The sequence below is a fragment of the Ictalurus punctatus genome, chromosome 1, assembly GCF_001660625.3.
Source record: "Ictalurus punctatus breed USDA103 chromosome 1, Coco_2.0, whole genome shotgun sequence".
Classification (NCBI taxonomy): Eukaryota; Metazoa; Chordata; class Actinopteri; order Siluriformes; family Ictaluridae; genus Ictalurus; species Ictalurus punctatus.
The window spans coordinates 29,166,542-29,190,324 of record NC_030416.2 but is presented as its reverse complement, the minus strand read 5'-3'; the positions used below and the strand labels follow the sequence as shown (position 1 = coordinate 29,190,324).

Genomic DNA, 23,783 nt, shown 5'->3' with positions numbered 1-23,783 from the left:
AGCGCACACGTGCAAAATCATGACATTTTCTCCTGTTGCTGCTTTAGTGTGTGCTTTATCATCACGTTTCTTAGTTTATAATGTTATTACCTACTTTCCATCAAAAAGTAATACAGTAATAAATTTAAGATTAAATGCAATTCAAAATGAATTATATTTGTTTTATCAGGTCATTTATTCCTTTATTCATTTTCCTATTATTACATTTATTTATTTATCTGTTTATTTATGTATGTATTTATTTTGAATTTCTGCATGTTTGGTCCTCAATAGATGTGTACTCCAAGAAAATAAAAGCTAAAACATGGAAAGCATTTACAATGTAGACTGTTCATTATATAATAAAGTATTTTACATTGATATGAACTACACACATAGTGTATGTACAAAAAACACACTGCAAAAATATGTAGACTGTGTAAATACTATATATACTTGTACCTGCATAAAAAACATTGCACATTAATACATTAGCAGTCTTTTTTTTTTTTAACACAGCCCATTTAGCTTTTAACTAATCTGCCTTCTTTGCATGGCACAGAGAGCCTGGGTATGTCCCTAAAGATGCCATGGAGCATAAAATGTTTTGTAGTCATCTAGTTTCACTCATCCTTTAATTTGCATATTCCAAGTCCTGATCCAAGCCCCTTCTGCCTTAAGCTTTAATCTGCTTTTCCTCAGACTCTTTCTCCAAAAGAACACTCGCTGCCAGCATATCCCACTGCTCATTTGCTTTTGTTTTATTTTTAAATTTGGCCTATGTGTTTCTTAAAATGTAAGTCAAAGCAGATGCTATAAATTAATTCCAGCTTTCTTACTTACTAAAGAGCCTTCTATTTCAAAGGACAACAGAGATTGTGGAATCCCTCATATGTGCACTGGTGGATGATGAACAAAAGAAAGGCTTGGCTGTGTCAATCATGGGTAAAATGGCGATGAAAGGGTTTTGTAGTGTTTCATAATCACTTCCTAGTTTTGAAATCTAAAAGGCCACATTAGAAATGTTTGGTCTGAATGCAAACACTGATGTCAATGCCAATCATTTAAATTAGCTGCTAGTGTGTATTTAATTGCTTCCTTGGGGATTAATTTAGTGGTAAATAGGGTCTTATTGTTACTTATAAAGTGAATTTGATTGTAGATTACTTTGCTCTGATTGTTTCCTATTTTTATTAACTCATGTTCCATTTGGAGGCAATATACTTAAGTACAAATTGAAGTGTTGGCTTAATTTCAGTGCTAAATTTCCTGTTGGAGATCATTTCTGTTAGTGGTTTCTTGTGTGCCATTTACTGCATTATATAATGCTATTGCATCATTCTGTTTGGAAACTTACAAGTCTACTCAGACCAAAACAAAAAACAAAACAAACAAACAAAAAAAACATAATTACTTATTTCTTCAAAATAGTAATTTCAGTCTGTAATTTTGCTGTGTTAGAAATAAACGAGATGTCATCACTAAAATGGAAAGTTTAGGGATATCAGTGAGGTGGACCACACATTATTAGATGTTATGGAACACTTTATATGTATTTTTGCTTTGTATTGTCTTGTTTATTTGTGTCTGTCCTCCCTCTCCCTAGGGGGAGCCATCACCATGCTGGGCTGCTGAGTGCTACAGGTGGTGCGGGTCCTGAAGGTGGAGTATAAAAGAAAAGAGAATGGGCGAAATCCTTTCGCTAGTGTGGTTGTCTACTGACTGTGTAGGCTGTATATAATCTTGCTACAACTGCTGGAAGTGGGTGCGTATGTCATTTTCTTTATCACTTTTCTCCTGGTTTTGGGTTAGGTAGAGTGTTGGGGAACAGTTTTGTAGTTTCTGTTTAATGTTTAGTGACGGTAGTTTTGTTTGGGTTTGTTTAGTTTTGGCTTTGCTTACAACTAGTGTAATGGATTCCTGAATATACTCCCTCAGATGAAACATTGTAATGGTAGGTAATTTGAAATCAATCTTTGAATTTATAAAAGAAAGTATATGGTTATATTATGTGCTGATAGAGATGTGAAAGTGAGTCAAAGAGACAAACAGGAATGGAGGATATTTTGTTGATTATGGCAGTGTTGCTGTTATTCCTTTGTCTGTTTTGTACCTGTTGATTTGTTTCTTGTCTCAATTATTTTTTTTGTTACAGTAGCCCACTTATCAGTTTGCCCTTGTAAATTAACATTTAACACAACCCATGTTTACCCAGGTGACATCCAAGCCAGCATGACCTTTGATAGGAATTTACTTGTCATCGTCCAAGGAGTTTTTGCAATTTGACAAAGTGAGACTTTGTCAGAATTCAGCTTCAGTTTCATTATGATGTACTTATGGCCTAATACTGCATCCATCCATCTTCTATACTGCTTACTCCTTTTCAGGGTCACAGGGAAACCTGGAGCCTATCCCAGGGAGCATTGGGCAAAAGGCAGGGTACACCCTGGGCAGGGTACACCCTGGACAGGGTGCCAATCCATCGCAGGGCACACTCACACACGCACTCGCACATCCATTCATACACTATGGACAAGTTGGACATGCCAATCAGCCTACCATGCATGTCTTTGGACTGGGGGAAGAAACCGGAGTACCGGAGGAAACCCTTGCAGCATGGGGAGAATGCCGCACACACGGTCACGGTGGGAATCGAACCCCTGAACGTGCTAACCACTAAGCCACCGTGCGCCCCTGTATCCTGTGTGCATATTTGTATTGCTTTAACCCATCGCTCATTCCCGCCATCTCACCAAGTTCCTGCCTTTCAACCATTAGCCTATTCTCAGCAGACACAAAGCACTGTTGTGTATGGCATCAAACATTTGCTTGACAGTAGCAGTAAATGGCCGCTATCCTGACTCAAAACAATGGCCATATAAGGTAATTTTTTATTTCATGTTATTGTATAGCTTTGAATTACATGACCATTCAAATGTGTAAATGATGGTAGCAGGTACGCTCATGGCATCCAATATTTTATTCCATGGATATTCAAAAGAATGACATTCAATATAAAACCAGAATATGGTCACCCTATTTTATTGTGTTTTTTTTTATGTTGTCATCTACATATTCTATTTTTAATATTTGTTTAAATTGGATTTGTGTCTGTGTATGCATGTGCATGGATTTTATGCCTTGTAGCATGTTGACAAATTATGAGGCTCACACCAGGCATTTCAACATGCATATCTCTTGATATACTGTACAAATGTACTGTACTTCAATTATTTTAAACAAAAAATAAATACCCTAAAAAAAAAGGAGCTTAACAAGCTTTAAAACAAAAAAGAGAGAGAGAAAACTAACTTTTGGTTACTGAGGTTGTGTGTGGGTTTGTGTGTGTTTTCTGGGTTGAGGTTGTGGGGGAGACCACTTCTCCTTTAAAGCCTGGGGGAACCAGTGCTGAGCTCTGGAGATATGCAGGGGCAGAGAGATAAGAATTTGATGCACTGTGAGACATGTCCAGTACAAAATGTACATTGGATGCTCCGTGACTTGCCTCTGCCTGCAGCTGCAGTGTGAAGGGTTTTATTATGTGCTTTCCAGCCATGTCCTGTCAAGTTGTGCTTCTGTACTTGTCTCAAGGAAACCATCGTTCTCTGCCCCATTGCTAAAAGCCCATGTTCAATTTCTGGTGCTGTGCTGGAGACTTTTCTGAGTTAGCCAGAATTCAGTAGTATTTAGACTTCAAACTTGGTGGCCAGAAAAGAAGTGCCTTGTCCAGGGAGGCAAAAAAACCCCCACTAATACCAACTTCTCTGAGGCAAGGAGTGGGAGACTGCAGCAATGCTGAACAGGACAAATTATAGAAAGGCTTTAAAAGAGGAAGAGAAACTGTTCCGAAGTGTAATGGACCACAGACTGGGGCATACATATAGCTTAGCATGAAAGCATGTTGAAGCACACAGCTATGGCAAGACTAAAGAGGCTTTTGAACATGTCTCAGAATGTCCTTGAGTGTTCCAGGCAAAGCAAAAATTTCAATTGCACTGAGAGACCATAAGAATGCAATAACAAGATACTGCCCAACACTTGGGGTAGAAAAAAAGCAATGTGTGGTCTGTCAGATTTAAGAGAATATATTGCATATGACTTTATATAAAAACATTACATTTCTCATCAAAATGTAATTTCATTGCTTATACTAAACTTAATTTAAACAAGGTTCTAATTACTAGATTAAATTATGTAGAGTGCATGTGATCAATTCATAGTACAATGTAATTGGTTTACGTTAATAAAATCTTGACGTTGGTGCTGACTGGAACTATAGCTATAGTATTAAACTAACCTGAGTAGAACATGTGCAATAGAATAGCGCAACAGTGGCTGTTGCAGCGCATCAGTGACCTGGCTTCAACTGTCAGTTCAAGCGAGAGCGTTGAGTTTTCATTCTGATCATATATGAAAATACTTGAATAAATGATGTTGGATGTACAAAAACAAATTATGTTAATGTTCAATCATGTGGAATCAATGTACACATTTGACCTAAGTAAATTCAGTAAGCTGAATCAGTATGACTGAGAAAATACCTGAAATTCATTCATGTATGAGCAACACTCAAAGATGTTACTTCAAATCTGCTATAGGCACTTCCACAAAACACTATAAAAATGGTCTGAAGTATTTTGTGAACTAGATTAAATTATTAAACCTCTTAAATTGTGTAATTTTATATTGTACTTGGCCTATACTGGAGTCAGTGTGTAGACTGCTGGCACTACTGCAATGCCACTGCATTCCAGTATCTGTTCAGCATGTTTCCTTTTTTTTCAGTAGGGTTCCTTTTTATTCTGTGTAATCATCTTTTCTGTTCCATCAATTTGTCAGCCATTTCATCTTTCAAGCCTTCTTGCTGGTTCCCCAGGCCATTATGATTCTGACATTTCTGCAGTATACGTTTCAGTGACTGACACACCTGCAATTTGGGTAGTGGCCACTTTCATTTTTAGATGGCTCATTATAACTTTTGCATTACCCCCACCCCCCACCCCCCATTTGTCTTAAAATTTTCTTTTCTGTTTTGCCATGTCTAATGGCCATAATAAGTAACCTTACTAGAGGGATCATTAGAATGAGTTTCTGACTAACACTTAAATAGGAATTTCTGACCAAAACAACTGAACTTTTGGTGACTTTAACAATCTAGTGTTGAATGTTAAAATGCACACTATATCTTTGAAAAGTTTTCTTTGATGAAGGTAGGCATATCAGGTGTTTTTTAATTGCTGGTTGTGTTCAGCTGGTGAGACAGATGTTGGCTGCAGGAGGACAGCTGGAGAACCCATCCATGGTGCTGATTTACTGACATGCTGCTGTATTTAAAGGGGCAGCTGTCCATGGAGCTGATCTTGGAGCTTAGCTTCCTACTGACTGTGATCCAACTGTGACAGACCTGTAGTGTTTTTTTTTTTTTTTTTTTTTTTTTTCGTTTTTTTTTTTAAATAGATAGATATAGATTGTGTGTGTGTGTGTGTGTGTGTGTGTATTTATTTTAAAGCATTTTATATTGTAACAGTTTATGTAGTGTATAACTAGTGCTAACAATTAATTCTGTAGAAAGTCACCAATAAGTGACCTACAGTTAGCTATCCAACAGTTTGGTCAAAACATAGCATCCATTGCATGAGTAAAGCACACATGGTTAGAAAAATCTCTTTAGGTAAACTCATTTTATTGGTCTTTGTTAAACTGACTCCTCAGTCAGCATGATCTTTGCTGGCAGACATCCCAGGCAAAGTTAGAATGTACCATACAAAAATACATTTCCAATATTACACCAGTTGAAGTAAAATGAATATTATATCTTTCAGTTTTAAATTGGTTTCATATATAATAAACAGTTGCCCATTAAAATAAGACAAAAAAAATCTAAAAGTTATTGTTCCTGAGGGGGGAAAAGTACTTGGCATCTTCCCTTGTTTGCTGAAAAAGAACAAATATTAATCTGCCTGGAACCCTAGAAATATTTCTTACCCTAATCAGATATCTGTTCAGAGTGCTAAGCCATAGAATGTCTCATTATGAAAGTTCATGTATTAACACATCAAAGCAAGTCTACTCTTTCCATTTATAAAAGTGATTTTTTTTTTTATCTTTTTATTGATAAAAATGGAAATATCAATATGGTTATTGTATTTATTGTGGAAAATAACATCTGTGCAATCCAGGATGTCACTGAAAGAAAAAAAAAAAAGAAGTAAAAATCCTGTAGCAATTATAATGCCTTGTAGTTAAGAAAGATAGTCCACTGTCTTAACGTTCACATTTCCTACAGCCCAACCAGCACTGATGGTAGCTGAGCACTTGTTGATGGTTAAAATTCTGTGGGTAGCTCTGAGAGGTCCATCTTTTTGATTGCAATGGTATTTCTGATAGAACATGGCACTGCCAGAGACATTGGCTACTGTTTTCTCAGAGCACAGCTGCAGATAGTGTTCATGCTGTCAGGCCTCGGGAATCATCAAGAAAAATCAATGGTCACCACAAATTCTGTGACATTCTCTTGACTGAAAATGTGTATACACACACTCGCACACCCAAACACACACTTCCTCCTGATATCATACACAGGATGTAGCAAACATTTTGACAGTCTGACATAAATCTGAATGTTGTAAAGTGTCTACTGTATGGAGTGTTAATCACATGCCTTTGGATATAGCATGGTTTGAAAAGTGTGAGGGGAAAATGTAAACTTAAACAAAATTCAAGAGAAAGATGAGTAACTGATTATTTAGCCTTTATGACCAATAGCTGTAAGCAATGAGATTAAAATATAGCTAATGACAAGCCAAAGCAAAGACAATGCAAAGCCTAATTTCTGTTTTGGTGGCCTTCATACCTACATCTGTTCATAACGTTGGACAATACATTAGTCACCTAGATTACTAAAACAAGTTACATAGTAAATTGAATGTGCTTGCAATTACGATAGGATTGATGGACAGTTAACACATAGAGTCATGTGGAAATAATAAGCACACCATATGGAATTTGTTGGCTTTTTGACATATTTGGACCAACAAATATGTGATCCTCTTTGAAATAGTGCCTATTAATAACAGTGATGAACTCTGTCAAATGACACATAAAATTGACATTTTGTAGTAATTTTCAAAATTTAAATTAACAAAAAACAGATCAGCATCATGGAAAATGTAAGTACATCCCTACATTTATCACCTTTATCACACATTTATCAAATCCATAAAATTAGAATCAGGTGTTGAAGATTGGGTGCCAGTGATTAAAACCTGTTTAGGGCGAGCAGGTGGAACCTGTCTTATTTAAACTTCACATCTAGTCTCTGGTGTTCCCTTTGTTATTGAGGTGTGTGGTGTCATTATGCCAAGATCTAAAGAGTTCTGTAAGACTTTCAGAAAAAAAAAGGTTGTGGATGCCTGAGTCTGGCAAAGGATTTAAAAAATGCATCATTCCAATATAAGGAATATCATCTACAAATGGTGCATTTTTCAAATGATTGCCAATTTGTCCAGGACTGGCTTTCCCAGCAAATTCAGCCATTGAGCAGACCATCAGAGGCAAAAAGAAGTCTCAAAGAACCCCAAACTTTTCTTCACAGACTTCGCTAGTAAGAATTGCAACTGTTGATGTCAAAGTGCATGCTTCTACAGTCAGAGAGAGATTGCAAAATTTGACCTGCATTGGAGGAGGCCAGTGAAAGCCATTGTAAGACTATTTGTTAATGAGCGCATAGGCAAAAACCAGGCCTTTTGGAATAATATTAATAAAATGTTATTTATATAGCACCTTTCATACAAGGAATACAGCTCAAAGTGCTTTACAATCAAAAAATTACATGCACCAAGCGCTTACAAGAAAACAGACTAGACATAGAATGAATATAAAACAGGGATATAATGCTAATGTGCTATAGACAGTCGAATCAAAGAGTTGTTTGTCCACAGTAATAGCAGACATGTTTAGCGCAGACCAAAGACAGTGTTTCAGGAGAAGCACCTCATACCAACTGTGAAGCACGGTGGTGGAAATATTATGGTTTGGGTTGCTTCGCTGCCTCAGGGACTGGACAGCTTGCGTTCATTGATTCAACTATGAATTCTGCATCATATCAAAGAGTGGTTGAGGATAATTTCAGTCCATCTGTCCAAAAGTTGAAGTTGAACCGAAAATGGACCTTTCTACAGGAAAATGATCCTAAACACACTAGCAAATCCATGAAGGAATGGCTCAAAAAGAAGAAACCCCCGCAGCATTGGGAGAACATGCAAACTCCGTACACACATGGCCCTGGCGGGAACTGAACCCCGGGCCCTGTAAGTGTTCACCTGTACTTTTATCTGAAACACTTAATGGGAGCATGCTTAAACTGTGATTAGTAAGTGACTCATCCACTCACTCATATGGTTGCTGATTCATCGTTCACTAACTAACACACTTCACTGCATGTTTCTATATTCCAGCCACTGGTTCATATTTTAAACTTGGCTCTGCCTAATAAGCACAGACCTTTTTGCTCTTGGTATTTTAATGCTGACTTCAAGCAGAGAGCACACGTAAGTCATGACTGTGAATCATTATGGCCCAAATGCTACTCACCAAGAGCACTGAGCATATGGTTCACAGATTATACTTGAGCCCATAATCTTTGTTAATAGTGTCTAAATTCAACTGTAATTTTCGAGATCATAGGTTTCATTCATTTTAGAAATTAGTCCATGTATTGGAACAGAGCACCTTAAAGTTGTGAAATGGCAGACCTTGCTGTAGTTTTCCTTACACATGTAATAATAAAATGAAGAGTTAAAACCTGTAACTATGTTCATTTCAACTTTAGACACCCAGGCTACCCTGTTTTGGTTGTATCCAAGGAGAACTCTATGTAAGCAGACTGGTTTGATCTTCAGATTCTCAGTGTTTATTTGTGAGCTGGGAGTATCTGCAGATAAGAGTTTTCACCAACAGAAGTATAACTTTAGAAAGTCTGCATTATCCCAATCTAAACTTCTGCTGAATTTGATAGGTAGGTAGAATCTTACAGTAGAATCTACTGAAAGCAGAGTAGGAAAAAGAAGGGCTAATGTGTTCTATTAAACTATATGCACTATTAGGCCTAAAAGGATCGTTAAAATGATTAACCCTTGTGCAACTCTCACTTTTTGCTCCCTTTGGGGTCTTCGCTGTGTCAAATTGACCCAAGACATAACCTGGGTATTTAAAACACCAGAGACATGAAAACAATTTGCATATTTCAATATGTAGGTCAATTCCTGATGCCTATCTTAATCTTTTTTATTTATTTATTTTAGAACCGGCTCTGACTTGCATTGAATGCAACAGATTTCTTTGGCCCTTGCGTATTGACACCAGTGACATAGACTATATTCAGGTAGGGTGACGGCCAATCGTTCCTACCTTTAAACAAAACCTATCTAGACAGAAATCTAGATGGTCATGTTGTGTATTGTGGCACTTCTGGTGCCCAGCAGGTTGCATAAAAAAAATTAACTTTGCCACGATTTTCAAATTTTTTGAGATGCACCTGTACATCCTTCTTCAATTATATTACATTGAGAATTCTAAATAGTTAGCTCTATTCTGCTCATTACTTTCTCTGTCCCTTTGTTCCACCTGTCTCGATGTTTCAGACAAGATCCTTCACTACATGGCCAAAAGTATGTGGACACCTGACCATTACACCGATCATGTGGGTCTTCCCCAAACTGTCACCACATAGTTGGAAGTACACAATTGTCTAGAACAGCTTTGTTTGCTGTAGCATTAAGGTTTCATTTTACTTGAACTAAGTGGCCTAACCCCTTGTGCACAAAGTGAGATCCATGAAAAAAAATGGTTTGCCAAGTTTTGAGTGGAAGTTGAAGGTTTGAGTTGAATCTTAAGTGGCTTGTACAGAAATCTGAGCTCAGCTGCACTGAACATCTCTGGAATGAATTAGAATGACTGCTGTACCTCAGCTCTTCTCATCTGAAATCTGTGCTCAAAATGTGAAACAATTCAAACAAGGTTTTGGAATGGGATATTCAATACTTTGGTGTCCACATATTTTTGCTCATATGTGGCCTATGGGTGGTCTTTGCAATATCTTCTTGAAACTCTGAAACTGTCTGTCTGCCCAAGCACATTTTCAGTTGCTGTTCTCAGCATTAGAGTTGCTAAATAGTTTCTTCTATATCATTTTAAATCTTTTAATTGAATCATATTTTGTCTGGGGGTATTCAATGTTATTCGAGCAATCTGCTAACCCTGCTCCTATCCATAACCATAACTTTTGAAACCTTTACAATGTTGTATTGGAGTCTTCATAGAGTTCGCCTTGCAGAGAATTTGTCATGCAGAGATTTTTCTTCCTCATCTTAACATTCTTTAGCTGTTTTTGTATTTACTCAGTTATTTTCTTTGTGGGTTGCAACATTAGCTGAGGCCCTATAGTGTCGAACATGGTGTTAGGCTGTATGTTGTTTCTGTAAAGCCTACCCTAGATACTCATATCTAAGCAAACAGGGATGGAGATAAGGTAGACAGGAGTGCAAATTCTGGGCTCTTTAAGGCTGGAAGGTGCCTTGGTGATATCTACAGTTGCACATTGTGAGGTCTTTGCTCACCTTTATCAGGATCTGCACATTCCTCAGAAATGAACATGGAACATAAGGTGTATTGAGACATTTCTATGGGAATCTGTAATAAAACTTTTAGCAGAACTCTAAAAGCACAGAGGATCATTTTTCTTTGTGTACTGTGACATTATAATACAGACCAGTTTAAACCGGTTTACCTCTACAGTGCTGAGCCTGTAAGCTATGCCACTGCTTCTGTGATTAACAGGAAATCTTAAGATCAGTGAATCTGAAAATCTACATAAAATGTCTGTTTACAAAATCGTGTCATCTGTTACCTAAAAAGAGGGATAATTAATCATCAGCAAACAGTTTTAAGTGCATGATGACTGCAATTGAAATATGAATATAACAGAATGGAACATAATAAAAGGATTAACATTTGAACTGCAGTGTCAGTAACAACATACACTGACTTTATGTGATATTACTCCGATAAACAGAGGGCTTTAAAGGAAAGGTGTGATTTTGACATGTAAATGATAGTCATACCATGTTAAATTGTAAACTATTTTTTTTTTCACTACATATAATGACTGTAATCTTTCACATACAGTACAAGAGGCTACCATTGTCCACCTACTCATTTGATGCTAGTGAAAAGCTTGTGCATGTCAGAAAGCTAAAACAAGATGAAATATTTGGATTCTATCTCAACCAGCAACTAAACAATGTTTTTGCAGAAACAATACATAAATGAATCTGGACATTTATCAATGGGTTAGAAGTTGAGAAAAAGGTAGAACAGTGACTCATTTTAAAACATCTGTTTAAGGCTTTACTTGAAGGCAGTATTCTTTGAAATGTGTGTGAATGGTTCTGTGAGATGGACTGAAAGCCCATCTGGGGTAAATTCTCCTGCCTTGTGTCTAGTGGTAACAGGATAGATCCACTGTGATTAGGATAAAGTGACTACTGAATATATAATGAAAATATAAGTGTGGTGCAAAGGGAAACATTACCACCTCAGAGCTCCAACATCCTTGGTTCAAACTTAAGATTTGTATACTATCTATTGGGGGTTCACATATTTTTCCTGTGTCTGTATGGATTTCCTCCAGGTTCTCTAGTTTTCTTACACTTCCAAAAAACAACCTGGTAAGTGGATCGACTATGCTAAATTGTCTGTAGGTGTGAATGATCAGGATTTACAGACTCAGTATAAAGCCATTACTGAAGATGAATGAATAGATGAATGAGAAAATATTAATAACTTTGTCATTATGGTGTCTTGACATTATCATTCATAAATTCATTAAATTCTTATAAGCGGGAATAAGAAACTCAATTTAAAGGCCAGAATAAATATACATAAATCTGTTACACTGTAACGGATGTGCCTGTTAAAACCTTCATTATGTGACATTGTTATTGCAGGTATTTGTGTTTGGTGCCAAGTTTGAGGTATAGGATGCAGTGACATTTTTGAGGAAATACTCACATTTTGTTAATTTTTTTAATTTTAAGTTAATTTTACCTGGCTAGCTGTAATCATTACTGTAATCACTATATGACTGTGACATAGCAGAAGTACACTGCACTTTAAATTCCTGATGATCCCCTGATGTCATGATGAAGAACAGTACCCTAAGTAAGTGTTATCAAGGATTCTTGGGCCAAGGCAAAAATACTTTTTTTGTGTTTGTTTTTGGCTTGGGGGGTGGTAATATATACATCTGCTCTTTACTAGAGATGTATAACTCTTACCTCTAAGGCAATGCTGTCATGGTGAAAATTGGGCATTAATGTACTTACAACAGACTATATATGTCCTGTATTTGTCTCTCTGATAAGTATCTGAATTAGGTGCAATGTGATACTGACACAATATTTTAAAATAAAACCTTATGATCTCCAGAGATCACCAGATCAACATGAGGCATCTGCCAGAATTTCATATATATTGATGTTCAAGGCTCACTTTAATATTGGCACTGCTCTGTAATATGTCTTTTAGAAGGCGCATATACACACAAAGGAGTGATTAACAGCTTAGTTAATGTTTCTGCTTGATCCAAACATTACTGTGTACTACATTAGTGCTGAATGTAAATTAGTGACAAATGAGCCCCCGTGTTAAAGTGAAACTTCTCCAAACAGTCATACAGCTTAGTCTTTCTAGGAGCTCCTAAAAAGGATAAGTTGTATAATGTGCTATGTGTAAATGAGGATATTTGCTTATATTATGACCAGGATTTACATTTACAGCATTTACCAGATCCTCTTATCCAGAGTGTGCTATAATAATGAAAGTCTTTCTCAGTTACCAACTAAATGATCTCTATTTGCATTTCATCTACTTGATGAGGAGGGAAAAACACACTAACGCAGTAGACACGAACAGTTCCCATGTTATACTGACAGCCTGAACTTTCCACAAGTCTTGTGGGACAGCTTTTAAACACTCCACACTTTCTCACCTGCAGCAGTTCTTGACAGACACCTCTATCCCTTCCAGAGTCTCTCAGGATAGAGAAGGCACTTCCAGCTGAAAGGTGATGGATTTGTGAGCCATGCACTTGCTCTGTCCTCCTGGGATATCGGCTGCCATGCTGGGTCAGTCCCTGGCTGCTCCTGGGAGTCTGGTGCCAGTCAGCTCTCCACCTCAGGCAGAGAGAATGGCGGATCACTGAAAAGGTGACTCTGTAAACCTGGTGATTTGCTGTGCTGAGTGCAGCTTTAGTGCTGTCATGGGGCTCTGAACAGCAGTAGGCTTCATGTACTTCATTATGCTCATCAATCAAGAAGGAGGACAATTCAGACTCCAGTAGCAAAACAAAATGGCAGAACCTTCAAAAATCACATGCCACTGGATATTCAAATTGACTATTATGCTGTTGCATTATTCTCGTCTTTGATGATTTTCAATAAAATATGAGAGCAGTCAATTATTAGTGATTAGGGCAGCTGAAGGCCTAGAACTGAATGTGGTATAATATGCCTGAGCACTCTTGAATCTCAAATCCGATTGATCAGATGTTTATTAATTTTCTAGCAGCACAGCTCTGACAGTAGCATGGACTGTAAGACAAAACACAGGTTTACATTAATGAGCTCATTCTAATACATTATCATTTGTATAGTAACAGCTAATTCACGTGGACTTGTATGGCAGTTGCTTCACATAATCTATTACTAATAATACAATTTATAAAGTTGTTATTTAAAAAAGAGAAACGTAAATGTGGTAAAGTGTTCTGTAAGGAAACATTTTTAACAATTACTTGTATGTTATTAACTTAAAGTGAGAGAAAGAAAAAAGGCTGGAGAGTAAACTGTTATTTGCTATAATGTAAGTGATAACAGGAACTAACTTACTTTGAACATTCCACAATACTGAAATAATTATAACTATGACAGATCAAAAGTATGTCATGTTGTTTAGTAATAAATTAAATAATGGCAAATTATATTATATATGTTTATTTCTCAATATTAGTATTATATGGTTCTATCTGCCATTAAATTTTCATCCAAATAGAACATTATAAAACCAAGGTCTCTGTTTTCTAGTAATTTGTACATAGTGTAAGCTTTCAATGTGGTAATACTGGCTGGATATTTTCTTTTATTTAACTGGAATCAGTAATTTCTCCATTGTGGAAAGACAAGAAATCAAACATCCACAGAGCCATAACATAGCAAAATGAACTGATGCCTGTGCTTTTCTATCTTGATGCAACAGGACCTTTTGGTTACAAAGTAGAATGTGGCTGACTATGCAATAGTCGTGATTATTGAATATTCTTCACTGTTGTCAGCATGAGTAATTTGGTCTGAGTGACTCTGGTGATCAAGTCAGTCCAGCTGCATTTTAATGCACTGACTGTAGATCTCATTTAAAAGACATGCATCTTCTTTTAAGTCAAGGCATAGGCCACTCAAGTAACTGTAATTGGATTGGGAAAGAACCAAAACAAAAGAGCTGTGAAGTATGTATCAAATGCATACATGTTGCTGAGATTATTTACAGAGCATTTACTTTATTTTGATTTACCAGTGTATGAGAAGCATTTCAACATTGTGGTTAGAAAAAAAGTGAGAATTTTTGTGGTGAATGATTTTAATCTAGACAAACACAGCAAAAACAGATTTTAAAACTGATTTTAAAACTAGCTGGATTCATTAGCTCAGTGGTTTTCAAAGTGGGGGCCACGGCCCCTTGGGTGCCGCCAGGGGGCGCCCGGGGGGCCTCAATAATTTGGTGTGAAAAATAAATAAATACATGATTCTCACTCTCAGACAACCACACACACATACACACACAACCAATTCCTAATGCAATGTAAAGATGAAAGAGGTAATTATTAATAAAAAAAAAGGGGGGGGGGGTATTTTCAGAAGTCTGCATTTTTAATGTGTTTATTAAAGACACTTTGCAAAAGGGGGGCTTCGGTCAAATGTTAATGCCATTTGGGGGGGCCTTGCCTGGAAAAGATTGGCAACCCCTGCATTAGCTGATAGAAATATGCACAAAACTATCTTTTTATCTACTATAACTATTTTTTTATCTCCTTGTCAAATTCTATTGAGTATCAGTTGGTGACAAGCAATATCCTCATGTTCTATGACAAGTGAGTGAGCCTACATCATTTTAATATTTTATACCACAGCATTGTTAAATAATTTATTCTGATTTGTCATTGCTCCATTTTTCATCCCTTTCTCTTTCATACCATTTTATATTTGGCATAATTTTTCTTACTTTTCTATCAGTTAAACAGTACCACACTGTTAGAAAAATAACACATCCTCTTCTCAGCTGAATCATATGATAAATATGAATAATGTTACTTGTCCCATTAAAATATAGGGGCTCAACCAAGAGTTTCATGTGAAATAGAAAAAAAATACCCATGGGTCAAGAAAATTAGACATTAGACAAATGTGGTCATTACATCATTGTTTGAGTGATAGGTGTAATATAACATGATGGAGACATTTGTGTGTTAAATGCACATTTGTGTTCATTATTGTAATATTTTTTTTTTGTGACGAGTGAGAAGTTTCCTAGAGGTATAACCCCAATTACAAAAAAGTTGGGACAGTATGGAAATGCTAATAAAACCATAGAGGAGGGATTTGTAAATGTACTTTGACTTGTATTTAAACAAAAAAAAAATGTATAAAGAGAAGTCATTTGATATTTACCTAATCAACTGCATAGTTTTTTGAAGATAAACGTTTATTTTGAAATTGTTGCATGCGACATGTTACAAACAAATTGGCCCAGGGACAATTTAGGACTAATAGCAATGTGACAAGTTGAGGTAAGAAGGTGATGTGAAACAGGTGAGGCAATCGTCTAATCATAGTATATAAGGAGCCTCTAAAAAAGGCCTAGTCCTTCAAGAGCAAGGATGGGTTGAGGCTAGCCAATCTGCCAACAGATGCGTCAGGGAATAATCCAACACTTTGAGAGCAACATTCCCCGAAGACAAATCGGTAGAATTTTGGACATTTCACCTTCAGTACACAATATAATTAAAAGATTCAAGAAATTTGGTAAAATCTCGGTGCGTAAAGGGCAAGGCCGAAAACCACTTCTGAATGTGCGTGATCTCCAATCCCTCAGACGTCACTGTCTAAAAAAACATCACGAGTCTGTAATGGAGATCCTGACATGGGCTCAGGAATACTTTGGTAAATCTTTGTCAGTCAACACCATTCGCTGCTGCATCCACAGATGCAAGTTAAGGCTTTACTATGCAAAGCAGAACCCGTAAATCAACACTGTCCAGAAGTGCTGCTGACTTCTCTGGGTGCGGTCTCATCTGCGATGGACAGTAGCACAGTGGAATCGTGTTTTGTGGTCCGACAATTCAACATTTCAAATATTTTTTGGACAAAATAGCTGTCGTGTTCTCTGGGCCAAAGAGGAAAAGGACCATCCAAAGTGTTAGACATTGGCTTTTGGACCTGACACTGTTTTCATGGTATGGGGGTGTGTCAGTGCCCATGGCATGCACATCTGTGAGGGCACCATTAATGCAGAAAGATATGTACACATTTTGGAGCAACATATGCTGCCATCCAGTGCAGGACAACGCCAAAGCACATTCTGCCCGGATTACAAGCGCATGGCTGCATAAGCAGAGAGTGCGGGTGCCAGCATTACCTGCCTACAGTCCTGACCTGTCTCCCATTGAGAATGTGTGCCGCATTATGAAGTGCAGAATAACGCAATGAAGGCCCCGTACAGTTGTGTAGCTGAAGAAATGCATGATGGATGAAAATTCTGCTTGCTTAACTTAACAAACTGGTGTCTTTAGTGCCCAAATGCTTAAAGGTTATTGAAAGAAAAGGTGATGTTACACACTGTACCAACTTTTTTGGAGTCTGTTGCAGTCATCAGATTTGAAATTAGTGTATATTTTCAAAAGTAATTTAACCCCTGTGCATCAACTTAAAAAAGGTACACATAAGTCCATAGAGGACAAAAATGTCCATGTCCAAAAACTGTCATAAAAATATTATATATTAATAATAACAATAATTCCTTTTTTACTGATGCATATTTATTTATTTATTAATCAGCATCAGTTCTAATCCTGATTAGCAAATATTCATTCATTTCAGAATTTTAAATAAAAAAAAAAAAAAAAAAAATATATATATATATATATATATATATATATATATATATATATATATATATATATATATATATATATATATATATTTTTTACATAACGCCACAAATGGCTCTTTGAATTAACAGACAAAATGTATATATATATATATATATATATATATATATATATATATATATATATATATATATATATATATATATATATATATATATATATATATTTATATATATATATATATATATATATATATATATATATATATATATATATATTTATATATATATAGACAAAAATGTCCATAGGGATGCACAAGGGTTAAATTCACAAGGAAAACATCAAATAATGTGTTAAAAATGTGCTTTCCATATAGTACAGGGTGAATTTTTCAAATGACTTTTTGTTTGTTTTTTTGCATGTTACATACTGTCCCAACGTTTTCAGATTTGGGGTTATACTTTGGGTAGTTAGCAGGATAATTCACCCAAAAATTACAATTCGGTCAATTACTCACCCTCATGTCATTCCACACTGATAAAACTTTAATTCATCTTCAGATCACAAATGAAGACATTTTTAATGAAACCTGGGTGATTTCTGTCCCTTCATTTACACTCCAGTAACCAAAACGTTCAACCTCAAGGCATCGTAAAAGTAATCAAAGTGGCTCCAGTGGTTTAATCTCATTATTATGAAGTGACACAAATGCTTTGTGTGCACACACACAAAAGAAAAAAACAACTAAAATTAAGCCTTTATTCCAAAAATATTATCTACACTTCAGACACATGTTCACAAGAGAATCACGACATATGCATGTTGTGTTGAAATGAGAGCAGACAAAAAAAAAAATGTCCAGGAGTGGACAAAAAAAAATGCAAGTCCTTCTCTATGTCGAAATCTGGAGACATCTTTGTTACAAAGATTGTCTATGTGACTTCTATGTTTTTGTACAGCATCCCTCTTCCTCTACTGTAAACAGTGCAGAGCTTCCAGGTCTCCTTTAAATCTTTGCCAAAGTTGTAATGGGCTGGACTTTCTCCCTTGCAAGATCAATGCTTTTATTTAAATTGATGAAGATAGTGGTACTATTTTAATAAACCCTGATAATATTCCTTATTCAGTCCTGCTTGTATTACTTCCCATTCGGTGCCAGTCATCCATGTCTTCCACAGTCCTTATTTCCTGGTTTAATTTTACCTTCATTGGGCAGTGAAATGGAAAGCAATGCAGTCTTTCATTTCATAATCTTCCTTTGACAGAAATCGCCTTTCCACAGTGAAGCATGCCACTCTGACAGGAGCCAATATACTTACATCGCTCTTCTTTTCAAGAATGTATAGCTGGAATAACACAGCTTGTTGTCAAAGCCATCAAAGATATGGAGAGTCTTGCTCACAGACAGGAGCTGATGGATAAGCAGAGACCTGCAATGTGCATGCTGAGATTATGGTCAGAGGTGGCTGGGAAGAGAACATCTACATTCACACATGAATCAACATTCAGTCAGACATTTAAAAAAAAACTCTGAAGAAAATCAAAATGTTAATCATTGTTACATCAATAGTAATCATGTCTACTCACCTGTGACTGATTAGTCTCTAGAGTGAGATTTTCTGGTTTGCACACTAAGAAAGCCGCCATCTGATAGCATCAGTAAATTTGGAAAATAACAGTAAATTTTAAAATGGATGAAACCAGTTAGCCACTGCTAGGAGGGCAAATATTTTATAGCAATCTAATAACATTGCTATCATCAAATTCTCATTATAACGTAGAGCAGTGGCATACATGCTGATCAGATAAGAAAGTGTTTGATTTTATAGTGTGTTGTGTATGGGAGAAGGACTAACAAAGTGCAAGAGGATCAAAGGACAACTGAAATCTGAACAAATTAAACAATACATGAAAAAAGCTAGCAGCATGGATCTGTTAATGAGGCCATAGATCACTTGCTAGCAGCAAGTGCTGGATTGCTTTAGGGATTCCCAATGCTTATACAGTGTATTTGTGTAATGATGGCTGTGTATTGTAGTGCGATCTACTCATACTTTGGCATGATTGGCAAAAACACAATAAAACAAAATTGCAGATTTAAATTCACATGTATAGTCCAGAGCATAAAATGTCGGCCCATGGGTAAAGTTTTCCTGGATGGAATCTCTTTAAAAACAAAACAAAAAAGGCTAACATATTTAATACTGTGCTACCATAAAGACCTATTGAAATGTCTAATTACATATATTTGGACAATGTGTGCAGGCAACATCATTAGAGTAGGACTGCAGAGCGAGGGAAAACAAAAAACAAAAAAAAGCTCATGCAACGATGCTATCATTAGCTGTTAGGCTGAAAAAATGAGTGCTGTTAGGACATCTTTCAGCAAAAATAAACTGTGAGGAATTGGTCTTGAAAGGCAGAGGCACATATCTAGTGTGCACTTTAGTTTTAAATAAAATGAAATTTCAGTTCCAAGTTTTTATGGAAAATGCATCAAGTTGTGGGCATTGTTTTGATCTTAAATTAGTAAATATATAAAGATAGGTGTAAGTCAATCATCGTTTACCCTAAATAGAGTGTTGTATTATAAATTCAAATCAATTTAATGTATCTTATGGTGTCTGTCTGTATCTATCTATCTAAGCACTATTTGCCCCATCCTGTTTTTTTCTGTTTTTGTGTGTATCTCATACTAAATAGTATTAGATCTTCCACAAAATACAACATAAAAGAAAGGCAACCTGAATAAGAACACCATATTGTTTTTATTTAATTTTCTTATTGAAGCAAAACGAAAAGTTATCCACCACCTATCACCTATGTGAAAAATGAATCGCCCCCTTAAACTTAAAAACAGGTTGTGCCACCTTTAGCAGCAAAAATTGCAACCAAACGCTTCCGATATCTGGAGATCAGTCTTTCAGAGCACTGTGGTGGAATGTTGGCCTTCTCTGCAGAAATTATTTAATTCAGCCGCATTGGGGGTTTTTTGAGCATAAACTGCCTGTTTAAGGTCCTGTCACAGCATCTGAATTGGTCAGGACTTTGACTAGGGCAGTCCAAAACTTTTAACTTAGCTTTTTTTCAGCCATTCAGAGGAGGATTACACCTATTCTTTTGATTATTCAATAATTCACATAATTCATGTTTCCCTCAATTATTGCAAGTTGCCCAGGCTCTGAAGAAGCACAGCATCCCCACACCATCTCAATTTCACTACCATGCTTGACCGTAGGTATGATGTTCTTTTTGTGAATTTGCTGGTTGGTTTACGCAAGATGTGATGGGGCCCCTGTCTTCCAGACAGTTCCGCATTTTAACTCCTCATTCTATAGAACATTCCCCCAAAAGGTTTGAGGATCATCAAGTTGTGTTTTGTCAAAATTCAGATGAGCTTTATTGTTCTGGGTGAGCAGTGGTTTTGACCTTGCCACTCTTCCATGGATGCCATTTTTCCCCAGTGTCTTTCTGATAGTGGAGTCATGAACAGTGACCTTTATTGATGCAAGAGAGGCCTGTGGGTCCTTTGATGTTGTCCTTGGCTCTTTTGTGACTTCCTGGATGAGTAGTTACTGTGCTCTTGGAGGAATTTTGGAAGGTGTGCCACTCCTGGAAAGGTTCATTACTGTGCCAAGTTTTTCAATTTGGAGATAATGGTAAATGGTCTGTGCTTATATAGCGCCTTTTAATCTTAGTGGTTCTACAAAGCGTATTACACTGATTTTCTCATTCACCCATTCACGCACACATTCTCTCTCTCTCTCTCTGTCTCTCTCTCTCTCACACTCACACACACACACACACACACACACACACACACACACACACACACACACACACACACACACATACACACATACACACATACACACATACACACATACACACCAATGGCAGCAGAGCAGCCATGCAAGGTGCTAGCCTGCCATTGGTTGCAATTGGGGGTTCAGAGTCTTGCCGAAGGACACTTCGGCATGTGGAGGCATGTGGGCCGGGGATCAAACCGCCAACCCTGCGATTAGTGGACAACCCGTCACAGCTGCCATGGCTCTCACTGTGGTCCTTTTGAGTCCCAGCACCTTTGAAATGGCTTTGTAACCCTTTTAAGACCCTTCAATCACCTCCTTCCTCATTATTTCTGGAATTTCTTTCAACTTTGGCATAGTGTGTTACTGGGTAAGACCTTTTTAACCAACTTCATGCTGTTGAAAAAGTTGTATTTAAGTGTTGATTTGAATGAACACTGTTTGCAGTAATCAGGCCTGGTTGTGTCTAGTCCAGCGGAACTCCATTATGAATGCCGTTTCATAGATTTGGGGAATTAATAACTATTGGGCAAATACATTTTCACACAGGCCCAGGTATTGGATAACTTTTTTGCTTCAATAAATAACATTTATCATTTACTAACTCTATTTTGTGTTTACTGAAGTTGCCTTTATTCTTTGTTGTATTTCATTTGAAAATCTAAAATTACTTAGTATGAGAAATTTTCACAGTACTGTAGTCATACGTACACTGCAAAATTGCTCAGAATAGTTGGATGAACATGATGGCGTTCAAGGAGTTGACTTGGCCTCCAAAATCCCCAGATCTCAGTCTCTGAGCATCCGTGGGATATGCTGAACAAACAATTCCGGTCCATGGAGGCCCCACCTTGCAACTTAAAGGACTTAAAGGATCTGCTGCTAAAGTCTTTGTGCCAGATACCACAGTACACCTTCAGAGGTCTTGTGGAGTCCATGCCTTGACGGGTCAGAACTGTTTTGGCACCTTAATGGGGACCTACACAATATTAGGCAAGTCATTTTAACGTTATGGTTGATCAGTGTATACCATAAGAAGGCAATTGATATAGGAGCTTGCGGAATGTGAATTATTGTTGATTTGACCTTTTGAAATTTATAAAGATTTTTGTTGTTGTGGCAACATTTACTTGATTGCAAGAACACTCCACTGCCTGATGCCATCCATATTCAAACTGCAAGAAGCAGGAAGGCACAATGCAACCCTGCTTTAAACTGCCAAAGCATTCTTCACTGCAGCCATAAGGCCACTTTTTAACATTTCTGATTACATGTTACACAAGGAAGACATAAAGACACTGAGGAGAACTACAAGGTCAGTCCCACCAAGCTGGGTTTTTCATCATGTTGATGTATCTTGACATTATGCATCTCAAATCCCCATCTCAAAAGCATACATGCCTACTAAAATGCCAACCAGCTGTGACAGGATTGCTTTTAAGCTTTGGAATTGGTTGTTTTTTTTTACCTATAATTTTTTTTGTGCATGCATAGAAGTGAACACTAGAGTATGCACAACAGTGATGCAGTGTTGTCAACTGCTTATTAGTGCTGATTAGCAGTATACTGCTGAACTCTTCTGTTGATTTGATTATATAAAGACTTTATCCACTCACTGATTCCTACCATACTTGCATGCATTCCAATAAGTTAGAAAAAAATCTTTTCAGTTTATAATGACACTTGGAATCTGCAATTGAAAAGGAGGATATTACATATTTCACTTTCTGGTGTATGAGAGTGGAAAGAATGAAAGAAAGAAGGAAAGAAAAAAGAAAGGAGAGGAAAAAAGGAAAGAGAAGGAAAGGAGGAAGGAAGTATAGAAGGGAAGGGAAAGGAAGGGAAGGAAAGAAAGATGAAATGAAGGAAGAAAAGATAAGGACATGAGCCCATGTCCATGTTCACATTTTACTGGCCTTTTTTTTTTTTTTTTTTTTTTTTTTTTTTTATAAACCTTTTCTGAATTACATACACACACACCTTCTGATTACATACATATTACCAATGCATTGAGAGCTAATTAAATTAAATGGAACACATAAATATAATCATACTGCATATGATTATATTTATGATGATATGAATACAAATACAAATATGATGATATCAATACAAACAAGTCATTAGAAGTCATTTTCAAAAAGAATATTTGTAGAATAACAATCCATCTACACATATAATATCCTTTTAGTGTAGATTCCAAGCATTGCACTTGGGGTTTTAAATATATATATATATATATATATATATATATATATATATATATATATATATATATATATATATATATATATATATATATATTAGTGTGCATGTATGAAATGTAATTTTCTTTTCTTTTTTTCTTTCTTCTTTTTTTTTTATTTTTATAAATATTGTGTTTTAATTAAGCTCAAGGGTCTCACATCATGCCCTGGCATTAGAAAAACCTATTGTTTGATTGAAATTAGAATACATTAAGAAGAGAAATGCTGAAATGATATGAATTACTGATCATCAAGTTGTCATTGCAGTTCTAATCTCAAGAGACCACTCCTATTTGATAAGTGTGCTTCATTACTGGGTAACCCAAACACCAGTGATGAAGTGTGTTCAGACATTTTAAATGGTGTTTTGGGATTTTTATTTTTTCATCCATCTGTGAAGAGAATGTGCAAGCACAGACATTTATTTTACATAATGTGTTCAGTGAAAACAAACTTATGACAAGCTCTGAAAAATAAAATGAATGTTGATTTTCATATTACAATAAAAATTAATGAAGCTGGAAATTCAAA

General features: G+C 36.4%; 1 long non-coding RNA gene across 1 annotated transcript; it reads left to right on the top strand.

The window, feature by feature from the left end:
- The first annotated feature begins 1,642 nt into the window (after nucleotides 1-1,642).
- On the top strand, nucleotides 1,643-3,290 carry LOC108263324 (uncharacterized). The gene is made up of 3 exons (XR_001812141.2): nucleotides 1,643-1,744; nucleotides 2,195-2,269; nucleotides 2,367-3,290. It is a non-coding gene; the product is annotated as an uncharacterized LOC108263324 (long non-coding RNA).
- The last annotated feature ends 20,493 nt before the right edge of the window (nucleotides 3,291-23,783 follow it).